At 42.6% G+C, this 24,030-nt stretch overlaps 1 long non-coding RNA gene across 1 annotated transcript; it reads right to left on the reverse strand.

Annotated features, from left to right (window-relative positions):
- Positions 1-562: 562 nt before the first annotated feature.
- Positions 563-24,021, reverse strand: LOC147350809 (uncharacterized). The gene is made up of 3 exons (XR_015149046.1): positions 23,769-24,021; positions 2,968-3,090; positions 563-698 (listed from the first exon to the last, which is right to left on the reverse strand). It is a non-coding gene; the product is annotated as an uncharacterized LOC147350809 (long non-coding RNA).
- Between the last annotated feature and the right edge of the window lie 9 nt (positions 24,022-24,030).

Raw genomic sequence — 24,030 nt, forward strand, 5'->3', positions numbered from 1 at the left:
GTTAGGACTTTGCCCACATTGGTTACTTAATGACCAGGGAGGGACCTGAAATGGATTTTGAACTGGCACACAGGAGTTGTACCAGCAGCAAGTTCTGGTCCTGGTTTGAGCGTTTCATACATGTGGTGTAACTCTGCTTTAGAAGAACTAGGCTTGAGAAATCTGTGCCCAGTTGTGTTACACTTTGATCTGCTTGCCTCATTCACAAGCCAGGTGATTCCTCCCACCATAGTCGATGACAAGTCATGTCTCAGTCTCCATTCATGTAAAAAAGACTACAGGTTATTAACCTTCTGCAACTCTTAAGAAATGGCAGTGTCACAGTCTGTCAGGCCCCTCAAATAAATACACCCAAATATCAACTGGTCGCCCCCCCCCCTCACCCAGTTCCAAACCTCTGCCTGTGTTTTTGAGTGTTGTCAATCCTGTGACTACCACTCCGTGGTACCAAGTTTGACCCTAAGGAACAATGTTTGTCTCTTCTCTCTCGCTGGCCACGAAGCTACAGGCTCCTTGAGGTGCGACCATGAGCAACACCCAGTCATACTGTCCACACACCAGAGAGGCCCTTGTCACACTCGACAGCGCTGAGGGGAGCTGCTTGGGGGAGCGGCCTACCCATGGTGGAAGGGAGCCCCTCGTAGCCTCGTCTGGTCCAGTTCGGCTCTCAGGGTCTCCAGGTTTAGAATCAGCTGGGCCTATGAAAAAGCAAATGACACAGCCTGCACCGCTTGCTTTCTGGATGTAAAATGACTTGCACCAAAATGTGTAGAACAGGTTATAGGAGTAGTTATCAACTCCAAATATTTTAATTGTGAGAAAATATTCTCTAAGTGTCCCATAGCAAATAGAAGCACTCAGAACAGTATTAAACCCTATAAACCATAATGAATAAGAAGTTCCATCTCAGGTGTAGAAAAGCTTCTGGAGGAAACACGGCAAGCCATTAACAATGATGAAGTCTGTAGAGAGAAGCTGGACTTGGGACGGGGCTTCGGGTAGGGGGGCAGGACTCACTCTATTGCCCTCGCTCCTCTCATTGCTTTAAACTGTATCCATGGAGCTCACCTGCATTCCTGGGCATTCCTCACATTCATTCCTCTACACCCCACTTCTTCATGGGGTAAAACGAGTCAAACGGGCCAAGTTTCTGAGTCACTTGACTCAACCTGGCAGCTCTGTGCTGTCGGCCATGGCAGTCACTCGCCTCCTGCAGCCCCTGAGCACGTGAGACAGGCTGGTGCAAACCTCGATGTGGAAATCACACAGGATTTCAAGACGCGCAGTGAAAAAAGGACGTCAAATAGCCTGTTGGTTTTTAAGAAAGTTTAGATTGCATATGTGGCTCATATTATCTTTCTAACGGACAGCACAGTCCACGTGAAAGGCTCACGCTTTGTCTCAGCTTTCGGGTGAACCCAGAAAGGACTACTCAGAATTCTGAACCACACACAACGGCCACACACTCTAAATCCATCTATAATGCAAACACATTCAGTGTTCAAAACCAGAAATGCTATACATGTTACAGCAGTGGATTAGCCATAAGGAAAATGTAACTCGACATCTCCTAAGCATCTTTAGTGACTGGAACAATGAACCCAGCTCAATTCAGCTCTTAACAAATTGCTAAACGATTTAGAGATTTAAGTAGCTTGTTGTTTTGCATTTCTTCTAATTGCTTTTTAACATTTTTAGCTTCCCATAGGAGAGAATTCTGAAAAAGATACAAACAGCTTTAGTGTCAATTCTTACAGATGTTGCATGGACTGCGGGATGGCTACTCTTCTGTCTGAAAGCATAAAGCACCTTGGGATGAGTGGCGGACCTCGCGCCCAGAGTGAAGTGCCAGCAAGAGGCTGGATGACAACTTTTAACATTAACTTGTACACAGACAATCTCCTCCTTCCCTGACTGATCTTTTAGATACAAGGAGGCCAGGTCCCGGCAGAAGTGAAACTGCTTATAGCTTTTTGCAGTTCAGTGGTCACTCAGGAAACTGGCACAGGTTTCACATGCCAAATTCAAGCCTGAGACAAAACTATCCCCACCTCAGGGCCAGCCCACAGTTCAGGGTGAAGTGAGGGGACCACACTGTGTGGTCTCTAGTGAGGTGTGTGTTTCATCTTGGGTTTTGTGGGGGGAAAACGTGCCACAGAACTTGTAGTGACCATTGGTCTCTCTCAGACAAGCGTTGCCCAAACGCCAACCTCGGGGAAGGTTCTGGGCCTCGTCTTTAGGGCACTGGTGCAGGTGGGACAGGTTTTCACCAAACCTGAACCAGAATGTTGCCCACTGAGCTGCTCTGGTAGAGGTTCTCAGCCATTTTTCAAAGCAAATGAAAAGAGAGAAGGCTGGAGTTGGAATATGAGAATACTTGCTTTTAGTTGATTCAGTCTTTTCTATCACTTTATGTAAAAGATCCTGAACTAAACTTATTGATTTGACTGTGTCAGGCCTTAGCTTAGCTGCATCATGCGGGATTCCTTTGTCATGGTTGCCACGTGGTCTGTGGGATCTTAGCTCCCCAACCAGCCATCGAACCTGTGTCCCTGACCTTGCAAGGCAGACTCTCAGTCACTGGACTGCCAGCAAAGCCCCAGAAATAAACTTCTAAGAAAGAAACGAAAGGGTGAGGGTGGACCTAGAAGAAAGTTCTAGCATGGTGGCTGGTAACACTGGGGCCATCAGTGGATCCGGCTCTCTGACGCTTTCTGTAAAGGTTGCAGGCACACATCTATGTCTGTTCCTTTACACACTGCCTGTGGATGCTGTCACGCTTATTCACTAGCATGAAATGCTGCTACTCAATTATTCATACCAGTAAAGACATTCACTCCGGGGCCCTCTATGGGAAGAGTTTTCCAACTCCTAGGCTGGAGATTTCCCCCACACACAGGCCGGGCCAGGCCGGGCCAGGCCAGAAGCGCCTCTTTCTAAAGAGGCCATGGGGCTGGCTCACCTTACCCTCCAAAGCTGCCATTCTCTCCTTCAGATGAAGCTGAAGTTTCTCATCTGATTCGCATAGAAGCTTATCCAAGGTATCTGATAAGCATTTATTGTGCTCTTCATTTTTAGTCTCTGCATCGCCTAAAACAGGAAAAACAAAAACTCATAAACTTCAAGAGCAAGTATGGTCTTTCTTTTAAAACACCAGGGAGCCGCGACGTGAGCGGCCTATGTCTTGGTTCCCGAGGCAGTCCCCTCCCATGGCCACCTCTGGTGGGCTCTTAAGCATCACCAGAGCAGATGGGCAGGTGCAGAGGGAGGCAGGGACTTCACTTGTCAAAGGTCACTCCCAATGCTTCTCTTTGGCAGAGCACCTGGTGGACCTTACTGGCACCAGATATTACTCGTCGCAGGGGCTTGGGGAGCAAGCAGATTTACACTCAGAAACAAGCAGACTTTAAAGGGGATCGGCTTACACACATGTTGGTGGAGGAATTTCCCAGTATACAAACAGAATCTTGAGTCTGGATTAAGGGGGTAAAATGAATTCAATTTATAAAGCAAAAGGTGAGAAAATTCATTTTGGAAAAAAAGCCAGTGGAGATAGGCTTTCACATATTTGTCTTTACATGCAACATCACTTGAATTCTTTGAAATAATTGCTGTTGTTCAGTTGCTCAGTCGTGTCTGACCCTTTGTGACCCCATGGACTGCAGCACGCCAGGCTTCCCTGTCCTTCACTATTTCCCAGAAGTTGCTCAAACTCATGTCCATCGAGTCAGTGATGCCATCCAACCATCTCGTCCTCTGTCACACCTTCTCCTCCTGCCTTCGCTCTTTCCCAGCATCAGGATCTTTTCCAAGGAGTGTGTTCTTCGCATCAGGTGCCCAAGTATTGAATCTTCAGCTTCAGCATCAGTCCTTCCAATGAATATTCAGGACTGATTTCCTTTAGGATTCATTGGTTTGATTGCCATACAGTCCAGGGGACTCTCGAGTCTTTTCCAACACCTCAGTTGAAAAGCATCAATTCTTTGATGCTCAGCCTTCTTCATGGTCCAACTCTCACATCCGTACATGACTACTGGAAAATCCGTTTCTTTAAGTAGGTGGACCTTTGATGGCAAATGATGATCTTAGTTTTTTTTTTTTTTTTTAATGTTCAGTTTCAAGCCATCTTTTTCACTTTTTTTCACCTTCATCAAGAGGCTCTTCATCAAGGTCCTCATGGCTTTCTGCCATAAGGATGGTGTCATCTGCATATCTGAGGTTATTGATATTTCTCCTGATAATCTTGATTCTAGCTTTTTCTTCATCCAGTCCAGCATTTCTCATGATGTACTCTGGATATAAGTTAAATAAGGAGGACGATAATATACAGCCTTGACTTACTCCTTTCCTGATTTTGAACCAGTCTGTTGTTCCATATCCAGTTCTAACTGTTGCTTCTTGACCTGCATACAAATTTCTTAGGAGGCAGGTCAGGTGGTCTGGTATTCCCATCTCTTGATGAATTTTCCACCGTTTTTTTGTGATACACACAGTCAAAGGCTCTGGTGTAGTCAATTAAGCAGAAGTATGTGCTTTTCTGTAAGTCTCTTGCTTTTTCAATGACCCAACATATGTTGGAAATTTGATCTCTGATTCCTCTGCCTTTTCTAAATCCAGCTTGAACATCTGGAAGTTCATAGTTCACATACTACTGAAACCTGCCTTGGAGAATTTTGAGCATTACTTTGCTACCGTGTGAGATGAATGCAATTGTGCAGTAGTTTGAGCATTCTTTGGCATTGCCTTTCTTTGGGATTGGAATGAAAACGGACCTTTTCCAGTCCGGTGGCCACTGCTGAGTTTTTCCAAATTTGCTGGCATATTGGGTTCAGCACTTTCACAGCATCATCTTTCAGGATTTGAAATAGCTCAACTGGAATTCCATCACGTCCACTAGCTTTGTTCGTAGTGATGCTTCCTAAGGCCCACTTGACTTCACATTCCAGGATGTCTGGCTCTAGGTGAGTGATCACACCATCGTGAATATCTTGGTTGTGAAGATATTTTTTGTACAGTTCTTCTGTGTATTCTTGCCACCTCTTCTTAATATCTTCTGCTTTTGTTAGGTCCATACCATGTCTGTCCTTTATTGTGCTATCTTTGCAGGAAAAGTTCCCTTGGTGTCTCTAATTTTCTTGGAGAGATCTCTAGTCTTTCCCATTCTATTGCTTTCCTCTATTTCTTTGGATTGATCACTGAGGAAGGCTTTCTTATCTCTCCTTGCTATTCTTTGGAACTCTGCATTCAAATGGGTATATCTTTCCTTTTCTCCTTTGCCTCTTGCTTCTCTTCTTTTCACAGCTATTTGTGTGGCCTCCTCAGAAAACCATTTTACCTTTTTTGCATTTCTTTTTTTGGGGGGATGGTCTTGATTACTGTTTCCTGTACAATGTCACCAACTTCCGCCCATAATTCTTCAGGCATTCTATCGGATTTATTCCTTTGAATCTCTTTTATCACTTCCACTACATAATTGTAAGGGATTTGATTTAGGTCATACCTGAATTGTCTAGTGGTTTTCCCGACTTTCTTCAATAGAAGTATGAATTTAGCAATAAAGAGTTCATGATCTGAGCCACAGTCAGCTTCCGGTCTTGTTTTTGCTGACTGTATAGAGCTTCTCTATCTTTGGCTGCAAAGAGTATAATCTGTCTGATTGTGGTGTTGACCATCTGGTGATGTCCATGTGTAGAGTCTTCTCTTGTGTTGTTGAAAGAGGGTGTTTGCTATGACCAGCGTGTTCTCCTGGCAAAACTCTATTAGTCTATGCCCTGCTTCATTCTGTACTCCAAGGCTAAATTTGCTGTTACTCCAGCTATTTCTTGACAAATTAAGGTGCGTGAGTGTAAAGTCACTTCATTCGTGTCCCACTCTGTGCGACCCTATGTGCTGTAGCCTGCCAGGCTCCTCTGTCCATGGTATTCTCCAGGCAAGAACAATGGAGTGGATTGCCATGCCCTCCTCCAGGGGATCTTCCCGACCCACATAGTGGCACCTGTGAAGCTGCACAAATTAGGGGGGGGGGTCATATGTATTTTCATTTTGTAATCTATGGCTTTGTACTATTAAAAGACTCTTAGTTCTTGGAGGATCTCTTCAGTATTGAAATGTTGCTGCGATGAGCTGTGACAGATGCCAGGATACTTGGCCTCTGGAGGAAAGGAATTCGATCCAGTGCCAGTGATGAGGCTTGATTGCTCAGAGCTTTTTATGTAATAAAGTTTTATTAAAGTATAAAGGAGACAGAGAAAGCTTCTGATATATGTCAGGAGCCACCACGAGAGATCCCAACCATGACAAACGTCATGTGGAGAGGACCTGACAGACAAAGGCGAAACAGGACTCAAGGGATTCTCTGGATCTGCTCCAGCATCTACCCCAAAACTAAAATCTGTGTGTCTACTGTTTATTATATTATGCTTTTCACCAACTTTTTTGACATTTACAGGGGGCTATCCCTGACCACCTTTTTCTGAAACAAATCAACTTAGGGCTATAGTTACTAAGTCTCCTGGGCTTGAAAGGAACATTTTTCCTGTAACCCCTCTGTTACTATTTTAGCTTGTTTGGCAGGTTTATCCACATTCTTACAACTAATGCACATGATTGTTCACAACACCCCAAGCATAACCTTCGAGCGATAAAAAAGCTTTATTAAAATAATACTGCATTGTTGAGCCAATGTTTGCTGCTGAGTTTCCTTGTCCTTTACCCAATGTGCGCCTGGGAGTACATTAACAAAAATAGTTGGTATGCAAGAAAAACAAGCAGTAGCCTTGGCATTAGCAACATAAAACCCTTGAGTTAGTAAGTTCTTTCTTTGTTGTAACCCACTGTGCCTTTGTTCCATAAGAATGTATCTCTGTTTCTTGAGGGGGACTGTAGACCAAAACGATAAAGGGAAAACAGGTTTTCTGGGCGACCAACCTTTATCAAAAAAGAGTTACAAAATGTTAACAGGCCACAGGGCCAGAAGATGGTGTGCACAACATAAGACCCTTGTTTATAAAAAGCTATACAAAAAATGTCCTGCTTTTGATAAGGGTGAAACTGATGTAATGTTGAGCTGACTCTATATAACTCTGTATCTTTCACTTCTGGAAATATGCAACTTAGGGTATAAAAGCTCCTTTTGAAAATAAAGCTACAGACCTGGCTTCATCAGAGCTTGGTCTCCCTGTGTCATTTTTTTTTTTTTCCTTTTCATGCTTTTTTCCTCTCTGTTCTTTTTTTAGGATGACTACTTAAAACACAGGGGCTCTCTGTTCACTTTTTGCCTGGGCTTCTAAGAACCTATCGGGAAGGCGCCCTGTGTCTTCACCAGGGAGAGGGCGCCCTGCGTCCTAACCCCATCTAAGAGGGCGCCTGCGGACTCTGTGAACAGAACAAGTTCTGTGTCAGGAACTTTATTGGCTTTCTGTGTAAACCAAGGAAGATTAAGCCTATTTTTCCCCCCTTTTATCTATCTCCTTTACTTTCTCTATTTGCCGACACCGTTCTCCTGAGGGAATCCCTGGATCCAACTGGGGCTGGACCCCGCTAAGTGGCACCCGAAACAGGGTCCCGAAGGTAAGTCTCCCCCATTGTACAGTTTTTCGAACAGCTAGGACCCCACTCAGGATGCCGCAGACCCCCCTGCATAAAATAGGTAAAGTAAAAAACAGTGGGAAGTAAAAATCTTTTCGATGAAGAGATAAAAAAGATAATTTTCTGACACGGGTAACAGTGAGTCAAAAGAATGACAACTCTTTATAGGAGTAATCTTACAACTGTTAAACAAAAGAGGAATTAAGTTTAAGAAAGCTAATGTTCAATCCTTTTTACATTTGTACAAGAGCAATGTCCTTGGTTTCCAGAAGAGGGCACTGTTAACCTAGATATCTGGGAAAAAGTAGGGAAGCCCCTAAAAACTTATTACACTTTACATGGCCCAGAAAAGGTCCCCACTGACACCTTTTCTCTATGAAATATGATTAGAGACTCTTTAGATCCTGCTCATGAATCTGGTTAATCCACTACATTAATTGCCAATGTGATTTAGTAATAAAATATATAAATAACTTACATTAATTTATTAAAATGTATTATTATTATTTTGTAATTAAATAATATAATTTTAATATTAATAAATGTTTATGAATCTAATAATATATAAATGTATTACATTTATTACATAATGCTATTATTACATTATTATATTATATATTATATATATTAATTATACTTATGTATATACACATACATTATATATGATTAATATTTAATATTAGCTACGAATTACATTATAATTATTTACATTACATAAATAATATTACAAAAATTTATTGTAAATACTTATATTTACAGTATATTACTTTAATTAATTAAAATGTACAATTATATAAATACATATATTTATTTATGACAACGCGTAAATAATTATAAATTATTAATACAAACAATTCGTTAATTGTTTATAATTAATATACTTCACCTCAAGATGAAAAAGATTTAAAAGAGGCAGCAGCCCGATACCATTCTAATAAAGATTGGTCTTTTTTAGCTAAAAATGCTCCTAAGAGCTTAAGAGAAACATCCCCAACCAGACCATCCATAAGATTCAGTCACCAAACAGTTAAAAGATCTCCGGAACAGGGAAAGAGAAACATGAGCCAAAAAGGGTTCCTGTAGATGCTTTTGCTCTGTGGAATGTGATTAGAAATGTCCTGGACCCCCGTCATGAGGCTGTTAGATAGCCTGTGGGGGAGGCTATGGCGGTGGATGGTGGTGGGTCTCCACTTTCTGCGCAGATCATATTTTTCTACCATTGATGAAGAAAAGGAGGGAGACTGTGCTCTACCTCCTGAGAAAGGAGGGGGCTTACAGGGCACTGCAGCTGGGCGCCCTGGCGAGCCCCCTGCCCCTCTACGCAAACCTTTAAAAACTTATCCACCACTTTCTGATTTAAGGCGATCGCCGCCGCCTCCGTTTGCGCCTCCCAGGGCCCTCCCGATCTCTGAGTCGGGAGGCACCTAACAAGTCAAGAGTCTTCGGAATAGTGTTTTATGTAGTGGTATCTGAGCCAATAACGAAACTTGTAACAGTAGTTGCCTGGATTCTTCAAAAAAAAAATGATAATAATCCTGGCTTTAAAATCTGTCTTATCTCCTGGTAGGCCTTATCACACCTCATCACTGGACCCGGCTTTTTTCCCTCAGGCTTTCCTAGGTATTCTTGCTCATTTTTCATGTGAAACTTAGAATCAGTTTATCCTGAAAATCAGTCTGAATGGCTGTTAATTAGGATTGCATTAGATGTTAGACTAACGAGAAGTGACATTTATATGACATTCAATCTGATCATTGAGAATACTGTGTGTCTTCACAATGACCCAAGTGCTTGCAGGTGTGTAGTTTCCTCCAGATGGTGTTGAAGTTTCCTTTATGTTCCCTCTGGAAACACTGGGCATCTGTACTGGAGATGCGGCATGAATGCAGCAGACACAAATTCCTGCCCTTGGACTTTTGGCTACCTGAGGTCATGAAGATATTCCCCTATGTCATCTACCGGTTTTTCTTTCCTTTCCACTTAGGTTCACTATTCACTTGGAACTGACTTCTGTTGGATCGATTTTATTCCATCTAGATGGGCAGTTAATTAAGCAGCATTTACTTTAAATCTACTTGCCTGCTCACTGGTACTGAGTCAGTGAGTGAATGAATGAAAGTCACTTAGTCGTGTCTGACTCTTTTCAGCCACCTGGACTGTACACTCCATGGAATTCTCTAGGCCAGAATACTGGAGTGGGTAGCTTATCCCTTCTCTAGTGGATCTTCCCAAGCCAGGAATCGAACTGGGGTCTCCTACATGGCATGCAGATTCTTTACCATCTGAGCTATCAGGGAAGTCACTGGTACTAGTAGTGTAATAAAGCAAGTACTCATGTATGGGCAGAACTAGATATATCTCAAAGACAGAATCAACTTTATTTTCTTCAATTCATGTCTGGAACTGGTGGAAGGAAGGACCCAAGAATGGAATCGTTGTTTGGGCCTGAGAAACAATAAGCAGTGATTACTATGGGGGGAGGGGTGGGGGGGGCATCTGCAGGAACAGAGTAGAGGCAGAAAGTCATGGCTGTGGCCCTGCTGATACTGAGGCAGATCTTAGACTTCAGAATGAAGATGGGAGGTAGGCAGGTGGAGATGAAAGTATCAAGTTATATCTCTGAGCACCATTCCCTTTACAAAATTAGTTCTCTGAAAGCAAAAAAGTATTAAGATCCTCCATGTAGTCAAAAATCTGTGTACACTTTACAGTGAGCCCTCTATAACCTCGGTTTAATGTCTGTGGATTCAAAAACCATGGGACATGCCATAGTATATATTTATTGAAAAAAATACAGGTGTAAGTGGACCTGTGCAGTTCAAATCTGTGTGGTTTGAGGGGTAACTGTGTTTGTAATGCATTTTGCTTATCCATTGCCCATGGATGAACGTTTGGGTTGCATCTCCCTTTTGTCTGTTGTGAATGGTGCTGGTATGAATATTCGTGTACAAGTATCTGTTGGAGTCCCTACTGGCAATTCTTTTGGGTTTAGACCTAGAGTAGTTTTGTTTCAGGAAGGAGGACCCCTTCCAGGGCCCGAAGCTGGGCTCTTGTCTAACACTCAGAAATGAATTGTCCAAGGAGACACATGTGCTGACAAATCAAGAGATTTTATTGGGAAAGGGCACCCGGGTGGAGAGCAGTAGGGTAAGGGAACCCAGGAGAACTCCTCTGCCACGTGGCTCGCAGTCTTGGGGTTTATGGTGATGGGATTAGTTTCCGGGTGGTCTTTGGCCAATCATTCTAATTCAGAGTCTTTCCTGGTGGTGCACGCATCGCTCAGCCAAGATGGATGCTAGCGAGAGGGATTCTGGGAAGTGGATGGACACACAGTGTCTCCTTTTAACATTTCCCGAACTCTTCCTGTTGGTGGTGGCTTATTAGTTTCCTATTCCTTATCAGGATCTCCTGTCATAAAACAACTCATGCAAATGGTTACTATGGTGCCTGGCCAGGGTGGGCAGTTTCAATTAGTGTGCTTCCCCTAACAGTTTTGCCAGCTCATAGGTCAATTTTAACTTTTTGAGGAATGTGTGAATTTTTTTCCACAGTGGCCACATCATCTTCCATTCTCCCCAGCAAGATACAGGGTTCCAGTGTCTCCACGTTCTCCCACCACTTGTTAATCCTGTGCACTCTTGTCATATTCTGTTGTTTCTGATCTTTACATTGAAGCTATCTTAGATGTGAGATGTTTCTCATTGTGGTTTTAACTTGCATTTCTCTAGTGACAAACCATGTTAAGTATCGTTTCATGACCTTAGTATAATCCACATGCAGTAAAATTTAAGGGTATAGTTTTATGTTTTCTGACAGATAAATACACCCATGTACAGCCACCACAAGCAAGATACAGAATGTTTCCATCACCACAAATCTTCTCTTGTCCTTTTCCCAACCATTTTGATCAACACCAGGCAGCCAATGATTTGCTGGTTTCGAGAGATTAGATCTATTTTCTAGGATTTCATAAAAACCGGATCTTGTGTTTGCATTTGTGTCAGACTTCTTTTGTTTGGCATAATAGGTTTTCTGTTGTTGCTTTTTGTTTGTTTTTAAATTTCCTTAATTTATTTCTAATAACCATCAGGGCTTTTCCTGAAAAGGAAATGTCCCCATTTTTTATAACATTTATCAGAAATATATGGATACTATTTTATTTTTTATGCTGTCTGTGGCATTCGTAATTTTTCGTTTTTTTTACAATTTGGCTACGCTGGGTCTCAGTTGCAGTTTGTGGGATACAGTTCCCTGACTATGAATCAATCTGGGCTCCCTGCTTTGGGAGTGCAGAGTCGTAGCACCAGGACCACCTATATGTTTTCTCTTTTTAAAATTGTGTCATAGTCATTTTACAATGTTACATTATTCTCTGCTGTACAATGAAGTAAATCATTTATATGTGCATATATATCTGCTCCCCTTTGAGCTTCCCACCCACCCCCTCATTCCTCTTCTTTAGGTCAATGGAGAGCACCAAGCTGAGCTCCGTATATTAGACAGCTGCTCTCCACTAGCTGTCTGGTTAAAGACCTGAGGATTATTAGAAATAAATAAAGGAAATTTAAAAACAAACAAAAGCAACAACAGGAAACGTACATCTTAACAGGGCATGCATGTCCCTGCTGGCCTCTCAGTTTGCCCCTCCCCCCTCTCCTGCTGCGTCGTCAAGGTCCTTCTCTGTGTCTGTGCCTCTACGTGGGCTCTGGCGATAAGGGCCTCAGCACCATTTTCCATATACGCTGTGCTTAGCTGCTCAATCCTGTTCATTCTGTTGCCTGCAAGGCTCCTCTGCCAAAGGGGATTCTCCACACAAGTATACTAGAGTGGGTTGCCATGCCCTTTTCCAGGGTGTCTTCCCAAACCAGGGATCAAACTCAGGTTTCCCACATTGCAGGCAGATTCTTTACTCTCTGAGCCACAAGGGAAGCCCAACAATAGTGGAACGGGTAGCTTATCCTTTCTTAGGGGATATTGCCAACCCAGGAATTGAACCGTGGTCTCTGGCATTACAGGAAGATTCTTTACCAGCTGAGCTACTATGGAAGCCTACAGATAGACAGAAAAACGTATAAATTCATATATACAAATATATATATATATATATGAAGATATATATATATATATGAAGATACAATATATGTTTTTGTTTTTCTGTCTCATTTCACTTTATGACTGACCGTCCATCCACATGTCTTCAGAGGACCCACTTTCATTCCTTTAACGCCTACATAATATTACACTGTATATATGTAGCACTCTTCCTTACCCATTTCGCAGTTGATGGACATTTAGGTTGATTCCATGTCCTGCTGCTGCTAAGTCACTTCAGTCGTGTCTGATTCTGTGCAATCCCATAGACGGCAGCCCACCAGGTTCCCCCGTCCCTGGGATTCTCCAGGCAAGAATACTGGAGTGGGTTCCCATTTCCTTCTCCAATGCATGAAAGTGAAATTGAAAGTGAACTCACTCAGTCCTGTCCGGCTCTTCCTGTCCCCATGGACTGTAATCTACCAGGCTCCTCCATCCATGGGATTTTCCAGGCAAGAGTACTGGAGTGGGTTGCCATTTCCTTCTCCAGATTTCATGTCCTAGTTATTGTAAATAGGGCTGCAATGAACATGAGCGTGCATCTATCTTTTTGAATTATGGTAGTCTCAGCAAACCCAGTGGGATTGCTGGGTGGTATGGTAGTTCTCTTTTCAGTTTTTTAAGGAACCTACATACTGCCCCCCAAAGTGGCTATGTCAATTTACATTCCCACCAACAATTCATGGGGTCACAAAGAGTCAGACATGACTGAGCGACTGAATTGAACTGAACTGAATAGTGATAGAATAGTGAGTGATGTTGAGATTCTGTTGTGTTTGGTATTCCATCCTATGACTTACTTATACAATGAATAAGTACATTTGAATAGATTCTGATCGACCCTTTGCACTATATAAAATGACAGGCTTAGACAAATGCATATTGACAGGTATCCATCCTAAACGATCACTTCCAATTCCCCACTCCGTGATCTGCTTATCATCTATGTAGCTTTACCTTTCCAAGAATGTCACAATGGCGTCATACTGGGTGCAGCCTTTTCAACTGGATTCTTTCACTTAGCCATGTGCATCTAAGATTTATCCCTTTCAAGGTTGATGTTTCATTCCTTCCCACTGTTGAGTGTTATTCCTTTGCATGTATATAGGAGGAAAATAAATTTCCCTCTCCCCTTCCAGGTTCTTGGTTGAGCCCTCCTTCTCCATCATTAAACACAAATTATCAGGAGAAAGAAGTTTAATGAACATGTATACCTTTTGCATAGAGAGGAGATGCCAAGGAAAACTGAGTCCTCCCTGAAATGACCAAAGACTTCACCATAAATAGCTCTTCAACCCCAAACAGAAGAAAGACCTTGAGGGGAAGGCAGAGGCCATTTATGGCAGGTTATCATGCAAAGCACAGTAAATAAACAGAAGATTGTTTGCAGATTTAAGTCCTGACTTCCTCACTGATAAGTGTTCCTTCCTTGAGATGTAATTATTCCTCTCCTAGGTTCAAAGGGGGACACCCTTACAAATGGAGATTTCTCTCATAAATGTAAATGTACCTCACAAAAGGGTAACCTCAGTCTTCCCTGGCGAGCTAGCTGCTAAAAATCTGCCTGCTAATGCGCTGGACACAGGTTCTATCCCTGATCCAGGAGTATCCCACATGCCTCAGAGCAGCTGAGCTCATGCACCACAACTACTGAGCCAGCGCTCTAGAGCTGGGGAGCCACAACTACTACATGCAGGCGCCACAACTACTGAAGCCTGCACACCTAGAGCCCACGCTCTGCAACAAGAGCAGAACCAGCTCTCCACAGCTGGAGAAAGGCCTCTCAAAGCAACGAAGACACAGCATGGCCATAAAGAAATGAACACATTTAAAACAAAATAGGGGGCAACCTCTACTCAGGTTTTTATTATTATTATTTTAAATTAAACTAAACTAACTCATGTCAGACATAATTTGGGGTGGTGTGTTCTGGTCCCCTTGATATCTGTGTACACCAATTTGCTTGCACATTCATCTACTGAAAGATATCCTGATTTCTTCAAGTTTGTAGCCATTGTGAATAGAACTGCTGTGCAAAACTGCATCCTCATTTGCATTTGGATGTAGAATTTCAGAGCAACTGTGTAAATACTGAAAGCATGATTGTTGGATCCCAAGGTGAAACCTGTGAGCTTTGGGGAAAACTACCAGACTGCCTCTCATGGGGACTGTACATGCATTCCACCAGCAATGAGGAATTGCTGTTGTTCCTCACCCTCCAGCAATTAGTATTATCTTATATTTGGCGTTTAGCAGTCCTAAGAGGTGTGGTGTGATATATCATGATTTTCATTTGTAATTCCCTGACTGTACATGATGGTGAGCCTGTGTGCTATTTATTTTTAACAACTAAGGAAATTCTGACATGTGTTGCAAATTGAGTAAAGTTTGAAGTCATATGCCAAGTGAAACAAGCTAAACAGTAATGGACAAATAATCTATGATTCCACTGTGAGATGTCCAGATAAGTCCACTGCAAACACAAAGTAGAATAAGGCTGCCAGGGGATAAGGGGAGTTGGACCTGTTGGACTTGAACAAGGGCCAGTGACCGTGCACGATGATGGTGGTGGTCAGTCAGTCAGTTCAGTCGCTCAGTCGAATCTGACTCTGTGACCCCATGAATCACAGCACACCAGGCCTCCCTGTCCATCACCAACTCCTGCAGTTTACCCAAAGCATGTCCATTGAGTCAGTGATGCCATCTAACCATCTCACCCTCTGTGGTCCCCTTTTCCTCCAGCCTTCAATCTTTCCCAACATCAGGGTCTTTTCAAATGAGTCAGCTCTTCGCATCAGGTGGCCAAAATGTTGGAGTTTCAGCTTCAACATCAGTCCTTCCAACGAACACCCAGGACTGATTTCCTTTAGGATGGACTGGTTGGATCTTGTAGTCCAAGGGACACTCAAGAGTCTTCTCCAACACCACAGTTCAAAAGCATCAGTTTTTCTGCGCTGAGCATGAGACACAGGACACAGCCAGCAGTAACACCTTCTCACACAGATTTCCAGTCAGTGCCTGTCAACCTTCTACACCCTTGGTTTCTCTCCTTTGGGTCTGAGAGCTCAAGGCCTCATGAAATTGAGGTGTTCTCCTTCTCAGAAAATGGAACTTGGCACACAGCGCCATGCCTCATTCTGCCAGCCAAGGCTATCAGCTCCTCTTACTGAAGAGCCATGTGTCACACGTGTCCTATAAAAATCCTCAAATTAACAACAATGCCAACAAGAAGACCTAGGGTGGGGGAGGGCTGAGCTTAATGAAATTATCACCAGATGTGCCAGACTGCCAGCTGCTAAGGTATGTGGCATCAACTTCCCACTGGCCTGACATCTTGGAGGTCATATCCTCAAACTGGTGACAAGACACCTATGAGGGACACTGTGGCAACATGATCAGCAGGTAGTGAAACCTGGAGGGAAAAGTGGAAGTGGACAGAAGGTGGATCCTGCAGCAAGAGTAGGTTCTCCGAGTTGCTGTGCTTGGCATGTGCTATGCTTAGTTGCTCAGTCATGTCTGACTCTTTGCGACCTCATGAACTGTGGCCTTCCATGCTCCTCTATCCATGGGGATTTTCCAGGCAAGAATACTGGAGTAGGGGATCTTCCCAACCCAGGGATCGAACCCACGTCTCCTGCATTGCAGGCAGATTCTTTTACCGTCCAAGCCTTCCCAGAAGAGAGATTGTAAATGGAACTGAGTAAAGGTCAGGTTATTTGACCAGAGACCAAGCCCTTGGCCTCTGAAAGCTCTTGAATTTTTATTTGCTTTGCTCTCACTACTGTTTCTTGACTTTCCAAGAATTTCAGAAGGTTAGGGGGTAGGGAGAGGAAAGCAGTGAATGATCAAGGAGAATTGTAGTCCTACAACTAAACTATGATCCTAAGATATTGTCTTATATCTTATATAAGACATATATAAAAAGACTTCCACCTCCACGAACCCAACTCAGGAGATATTCAGAGTTTGAATGTTGCCAAAGAAATTTTCATTTCCTTCTTTCATATTGCATAATGCATCCTCCTTAATTTTCAGTCTCTAAAATCTAAATTAATGGGGACATCTGCTTCTAGCAAATGCAGTCAGTGTTGTCTTGCCACCACCAGTATGCAATCATAAAACCAAAAGAAGAAAAAGAGGAGTAAAAAGGACAACACGGTACAGCTTCCAGAAACCAGACCCTTTCCCAAATCACCCCCTTTCCACACCCATCTTGCTTCTTCCCATGTGTCACAATCTGCTGTCATAATTCAACTGCAAATACACATGTGTGCTCAGTCATTTCAGGCATGTCCGACTCAGTGCATCCCTATGGACTGTAGCCCACCAGGATTCTCTGTCCATGGGATTCTCCATGCAACAATACTGGAGTGGGTTGTCTTGCCCTCCTCCAGGCGATCTTCCTGACCTAGGGATCAAACTTTTATCCCTAGTCTTCTGTGCGTCCTAAATTGGCAGATGGGTTCTATACCACCAGAGTCACCTGGGAAGCACCCTGCTATAAATATACTTAACAGGAAATGCACTCCAGGCCTGTTTGGTCTCTCGTCAATCAAAAACCACCAAGATTTGGTCAGAACTGAAAAATTCAAACAATAAAATCTTTGTAAAGACAAACTCACTCAAGGAATCTATATGCCCCTGACCAGTTCAGCTACAAACGACTCCAAAGGGGAGAGTCTAACTCTTTCTGGGGAGAGGGGTGCCCCACTCCCAGCCCGATGGTCGTTAGGTCCCCCAGCATTGCTTTTGCTCTAGGCCAAAGCTGTCCAGTGAAGTGTACTATGGACTACAAACTCAAGCTCCATATAATACCTTAAATTTTCTAGTAACCACATTTAAAAACATAAAGAAGCAGATGAAATTAATTTTCAAATTATATTTTAATCCAGTAAACAAAAAGTATTATCATTTCAACATGTGATCAATATGTCACAAGTCATGGCTGGCGTGCAGGTAAGTCTGACCTTATTTTGATGACTAAATACATTCTTTTCTAAGACAAAGTGCCACTCCTAGGATGGGAAGCTAAAATGGGAACCCCTTTACCTTGGGAGTAAGCCTGTCAGGTAAAACACAAGACATCTAGTTAAATTTGGTTTTCAGTGAATAATTTTTAGTATAAGTACATCCCAAGTATTGCAGGAGATGGACTTCTACTAAACAAAAGAAAAAAAAAAGTTTTCATTGTTTCCCTAAAATTCAAATTTAACTGGGATTCGTGTATTTCTGTTTGGTAAATCCAGCCACCTAAAAAGCATGATTAGAATGGATTCCTTCTTTAGCTAAAAGAGAGTACATCAGTGGTGGGTGAACACAGCTCTCTCCCATCAGGGCCAGAGTTAACGATCACGGGAGGATGACGTGTCATCAGGTGGCCAGTAGGGTTCAGAAGTGCAAAGGTGCGTCTTCCTTGGCCCAGCACAGACCACAAGGTACTGGCACCCCCACAAAAGACCAGGCGATAAAGGCAGAGGAGATGAAGGCAGAGGGAGAAAACATGGCCAGTTCAGGAAGCAGCAGAAGGTGATGGTGCCCAGGAGGTCACAGGCCAGCCTGCTGGGGAGCCTCACAGTTCAAGGTGTGAAGCGCTCTTCCCAGGGTTCAGTGGTGATCACACCTGCAGGAAGGTGCACAGCTAAGCAGTAGGGGGTCACTGAAGCCCAGTGGCTACTCTGCTCCACCCTTGTTTCTTTTCCATGAAGGTAACAAACTATCTGTACATCCTGTACTCCCATGAACCTTGTACAAGACCTTGATCTTAATGCAGCATCTGCACCTTTCCAACATGCTGTAGGATTTTCTTTACCAATCAAATTGTTCTTTATTTTTACTTTATGTACTAAGAACTCTCACAATGGGTGACGAGAGAGAAGTATCGTGTCCAACTTATTAGATATTCCTTAGTATCTTCCAAGAGAGAGTGGTGAAACATGCCCCCCCCCAAATTCCTAAATTTCCTCAGAATTGCAAAACAGTAGTACCTGGTTAAAGCTAAGGGGCACGGTGGGCCCAGAACCTTGGGGAAGATGTGTTTCAGGTTAATTTAGTATTGAGCATGTGTATGGCTAGGAGGAATGATTCAGAGCGTCTCATACAGTAGATCAGGGTGGACCTTAGGAAACTCCAGTTTTAACCACTTCCCAGGTGATGCTAACACGGCTGGTCCAGTGATGGCACTTGGAGAACCACTGACTTACGCAAGGAGACAGCTTCCACAGAAACTGAAACAGCACTTTTTGAGACACTTACTCTATTTTATTCTGAGAGCTTCCTCACATGGAGAACCCAGATGCCAACTTGAAAATTAGCAGAGTAGCTCTTCCACAACTAAGGTTGTAAAGAAAAAACAATATGGAGATGCATTGGAAGGGAGAGATAGAGTCTAGTCAGGACCCATACTCCTGATGGGTAACCCAGAATTAGGAGGGGACATTACCAACTTGGTATCTTCCCTGGGAGGACATGCTGAGCACCTGAGCCCTGGTGACCTGGATGAGGAAGACAAGCCCCCATATCTTGATTTGAAACCAGCAGAGCTACATCTGGGAGAGAGCTGGGGGCTGTGGTAAGCCAAGACCCCATGCTTAATAGGTTAGTGCCAAACTTACTGACGCTGAATGTTGTCAGTAATGACGCTCAATGTAGCCACAGGTCACATGGGAAAGAGAATTATATACTAATTTTAGGACACGTGCCAAAGGGGCAAGGATTTCTTGAAACTTTATCCAGGGATGAAATCACTTGACATTTAAAAAAATCTTCCCTGTACCCAGCTGTCCCAGTGCTAGAAGGAGACTTTTCTGACATTCCTCACTTACCTTGCTAGCACTGCTTGCCCTGCTATGTCTCTGTGTTCCCTGTGGAACAGACATATCCAGCCCAGCCATGCCCACAACGCTCCTCCAAAATGGCTTTGCCCTCAAGGGCCTGGATTCCCACACAATCGCCTCCTTTCCTACCATTCACGGTGGGTGGACTCAGCTGTGACTTGCATCCCCTCAAGTTGATTCCCACTTCAGGTCAGCTCCAGCCAGAACTACACCTGCAACTGTTGAGGTGGGGCTTACATTCAGCTGCACTGGGGGCCAGCCAGACCCACCAGCATGCCCAAAGCAACGCATGCACATCTAACAGAACACCAAACTCAGCCTACACAGGAGACACCCTGGATTTCCTGTCTCTGGTGACCTGGGGGAACTGTTCCTTTGGGCCGCATAGGAGACACTCTACAAAAATCCACTTATTCAGACATAGTTCATCTACCTAATATTAATGCATAGAAACAAAAAGGCAAAATAAAGAGACAAAGAATCTATGCTAAATGAACAGCTAAGACATAAACTCAGAAAAAGAACTAAACAAGATGGAGATAAATAATCTACATCAAATGACTGCAAAGTAAGGGTCATAAAGATATTTACTGGGTCTTCCCTGCTGGTTCATTTGTTAAGATTTTTCAGACAATGTAGGCAACAAGGGTTCAACCCGTGGTCTGGGAACTAAGATCCCAGGCTGTGGGGCAAGTAAAGCTGCATGTCACAGCTGTTGAACTCATGTACCCTAGAGCCTGTGCTCCACAAGAGAAGACAGAATGATGGGAAGCCCACGCACCATAACTGAGTGCAGCCCCCACTCTATGCAACTAGAGAAAGCCAATGACACAGCAAGCCCCAGTGGACCCATTAAATAAACGAATAAAAGATATTTACTTGTATCAGGGGAAGCATGAAAGAACAGAGTGAGAACTCCACAAACAGGCAATAAGTATAAAAAAGAACTGATTATAATGGAAGAATACAATAACTGACATGAAAAATACAGCAGATGAGTCAAGAGATTGGATGATTCAGAGGACAGATCAGTAAGCTGACATACAGAGCAGTGCCGGTGCACTGGGCTGACCCAGAGGGAGGGGGCGGGGCCTCAGGATGGGGAGCACATGTGCACCCGTGGCGGATTCATGTCAATGTAGAGCAGAACCACTACCGTACTGTAAAGTAATTAGCCTCCACTTAAAATAAATACATTTATATTTAAAAAAAAGACAAAGAAATACAGAGTAGTGGAAATCACCCGATCTGAGCACCAAAAAGAAGAAAATAAGCCAAAAAATTGAGGATAGTTTAAGGCATTTGGTGGATAATATCAAACATACTAACATTCACATTATAGGAATTCAAGGAGAAGAGAGAAAGATAAACTCTCCCTTGAAGAAACAATGACTGAAAATTTCCCTATATTGTTGAAGGAACCACACCCAGGTCCAAGAAGCACAGAGAGTCCAACACAGAGTAAACCAAAGGAGAAACATGCCAAGACATATACTAATCAAACTAAGAAAAACTTAGCAAAAAGAGAAAATATTAAAAGCAGAAAGGGAAAAGCAACAAAGAACAAGGGAATCCCCATAAGTTTAACAGCTGATCTTTCTGAAGAAACGCTGCAGGCCAGAAGGGTGTGGCATGATATACTTAAAGTTATGAAAGGGAAAAACTTACCAGCAAGACTACTCCAACCAGCTATGACCTCACTCAGATTCAAAGAACTCAGTACCTTTACAAATAAGCAAAAGTTAAAAAATTCAGCACCACCAAAGTAGCTTTACAAAACAAATATTAAAGGATGCTCTCTAGGCAGGAAATAGAAGGGAGTGAATAGACATGGAAAAAAACAGAATAATAAAGTATATAATAGTATCATGCATAGCAATAATTACCTTACCTATAAATGGATAAAATGGTCCAACTGAAACACAGACTGGCTGAATGGAAACAAAAACAAGCCCCATATAAATGTTGTCGATAATACATGCACCTCAGACCTAGGGACACACACAGACTAAAACTGAGGGCCTGGAAAAAAGGTATCCCATGCAAATGGAAATCAAAAGAAAGCTGGAGTAGCAATTCTCATCTCAGATAAAACAGACTTTTAAATAAATACTATTACAAGAGACAAGGAAGGACACTACATAATGATAAAGAGATCGATCCAGGAAGAGGATATTGCAATAATAATACACACGCATCCAACACAGGAGCACCTAAATACGTAAGACAAATACAAATAACCAAAAAACAGGGAATCGACAGTAAGAAAATAATACTAGGGGACTTTAACACCCCACTTATACCAATGGACAGATCATCCACAAAGAAAATTAATATAGAAACATAAGCCTTAAATCACACATTAGACTAGATGGACCTTATTGATATCTTTAGCATATTCCATCACCAAACAGCAGAATACATTTTTTTTTTTTCTCAAGTGCACATGAAACACTCTCTGAAATGGATCACGTCTTGGGTCGCAAATCAAGCCTTGCAAATTTTAAGAAACTGAAATCACAGCAAGAATCTTTTCTGATCACACTGATACATGATTAAGGATCATTTATAGGAAAATTTGTAAAAAACACAAACACATGGAGAAATCAAACAGGTCACTGAAGAAATCAAAGAGGAAATTTAAAAATACCTAAAAACAAATGGCAATGAATAAATGATAACCCAAAACCTATGTGATGCAATAAATCAATGCTAAGAGGGAAGTTTATAGCAATACAAGAAGCCTACCTCAAGAAATGAAAAGAACATCAAATAAACAACCTAATCTAACACCTAAAGAACCTAGAAAAAGAGGAAAATGGCCACAAAACCTCCAAAGTGAGCAGAAGGAAAGAAATCATAAAGATCAGAGCAGAAATAAATGGAAATGAAGGAAACACGAGCAAAGATCAATAGAACAATAAGATACGTCTTGGAGAACATAAACAAAATTGACAAATCATTAGCCGGACTCATCAAGAAAAACAAGGAGAAGACTCAAAGCAACTTGAAATGACAAAGGAGATGTTACAACAGACCACACAGAAAGACAAAGGGTCATAAGAGACAATTAGAAATAACTGCATGACAATAAAATGGATATCCTGGAACAAAAGGACAAATTCTTAGAAAAGTACAATCTTCTAAAGACTGAACCAGGAACAAATAGAAAATATGAATAAATCAAGCACAATAATTGAAATATTATTTAAATTAAAATAAATTAAATATTAATTTAAATAAATCAATTTAATAGTTAACAGTTAATGTAATCAATATAATAAATTACTTTATAATATTAATACAATAAATAATTTAATATTTAATAATTAAATTAACTCAATAATTTAATTTAATAATTTCCATTATTAAATTAAAAAATATTCAATTATTCAAGTACAAAGGAATCGTCCCATTGGGACAATGTGGTATCCATGTGGGAAGGTAAGTTGGATCCCTACCTCACAAAACACCACCAAACCAATTAGGCACATACTAAAAACCAACAATTGAAGGAAAAACTTTACAAAATTTTGAACAATTTTTGATGAGGGAATATCTTTTCTTTAAATTGAGGTATTGTTGATTTGCAATAATTTGTTTGTTTAAGGTGTACAGCAAAGTGATTCAGTGATTCAGCCTCTCAGGTGCTTCCTTGGACAAAATTCATTCCCTTTGGGAGGCCCCTGGGCCATGCCCTCAGAACAGCTGCTGCTGCTAAGTCGCTTCAGTCATGTCGGACTCTGTGTGACCCCATAGACCCACCAGGCTCCCCTGTCCCTGGGATTCTCCAGGCAAGAACACTGGAGTGGGTTGCCATTTCCTTCTCCAATGCATGAAAGAGAAAAGTGAAAGGGAAGTCGCTCAGTCCTCTCCGACTCTCTGCAACCCCATGGACTGCAGCCTACAAGGCTCCTCTGCCCATGGGACTTTCCAGGCAAGAGTACTGGAGTGGGTTGCCATTGCCTTCTCTGTCAGAACAGCTAAGAATCCTGAATAGGCAAAGCAGCAAGCATATGGTGGTGCTTGTGGGGGTTTTTAGACTGAATAAATTATTCGACCAATATAAGAAACTGGAGAAGGCAATGGCACCCCACTCCAGTGTTCTTGCCTGGAGAATCCCAGGGACCGGGGAGCCTGGTGGGCTGCCGTCTATGGGGTCGCACAGAGTCAGACACGACTGAAGTGACTTAGCAGTAGCAGTGGTAGCAATACAAGAAACAAGTCCAGAGGTTAAGAGAGGATCTCCAAACCTACCTTCAAACAGGAAGTCTTGCTCCCTTGAATGTGGGTGTGTGAAACAGCGCTTGGGAAAGGAAGAGGTGTGTCATGAATATTTTGTCTGCAGAGGACAAAGCGGTGTGTAGAGAGGATGTGCAGGCACGTCCCAGGACACTGAGCACACGGACACATGGACTGGACTCTCAGCCCTGCTCTGGGGGCATCACACTATCTCTACCCCTGACACAGGGTGAGCAGCTTGCACGTATCCTGGAGAGTATGGTCACATGACCTGGAC

This window comes from Bos grunniens, chromosome 20, assembly GCF_055505025.1.
Source record: "Bos grunniens cultivar Pamir isolate PY7600 chromosome 20, Bosgru_T2T1.0, whole genome shotgun sequence".
Classification (NCBI taxonomy): domain Eukaryota; kingdom Metazoa; phylum Chordata; class Mammalia; order Artiodactyla; family Bovidae; genus Bos; species Bos grunniens.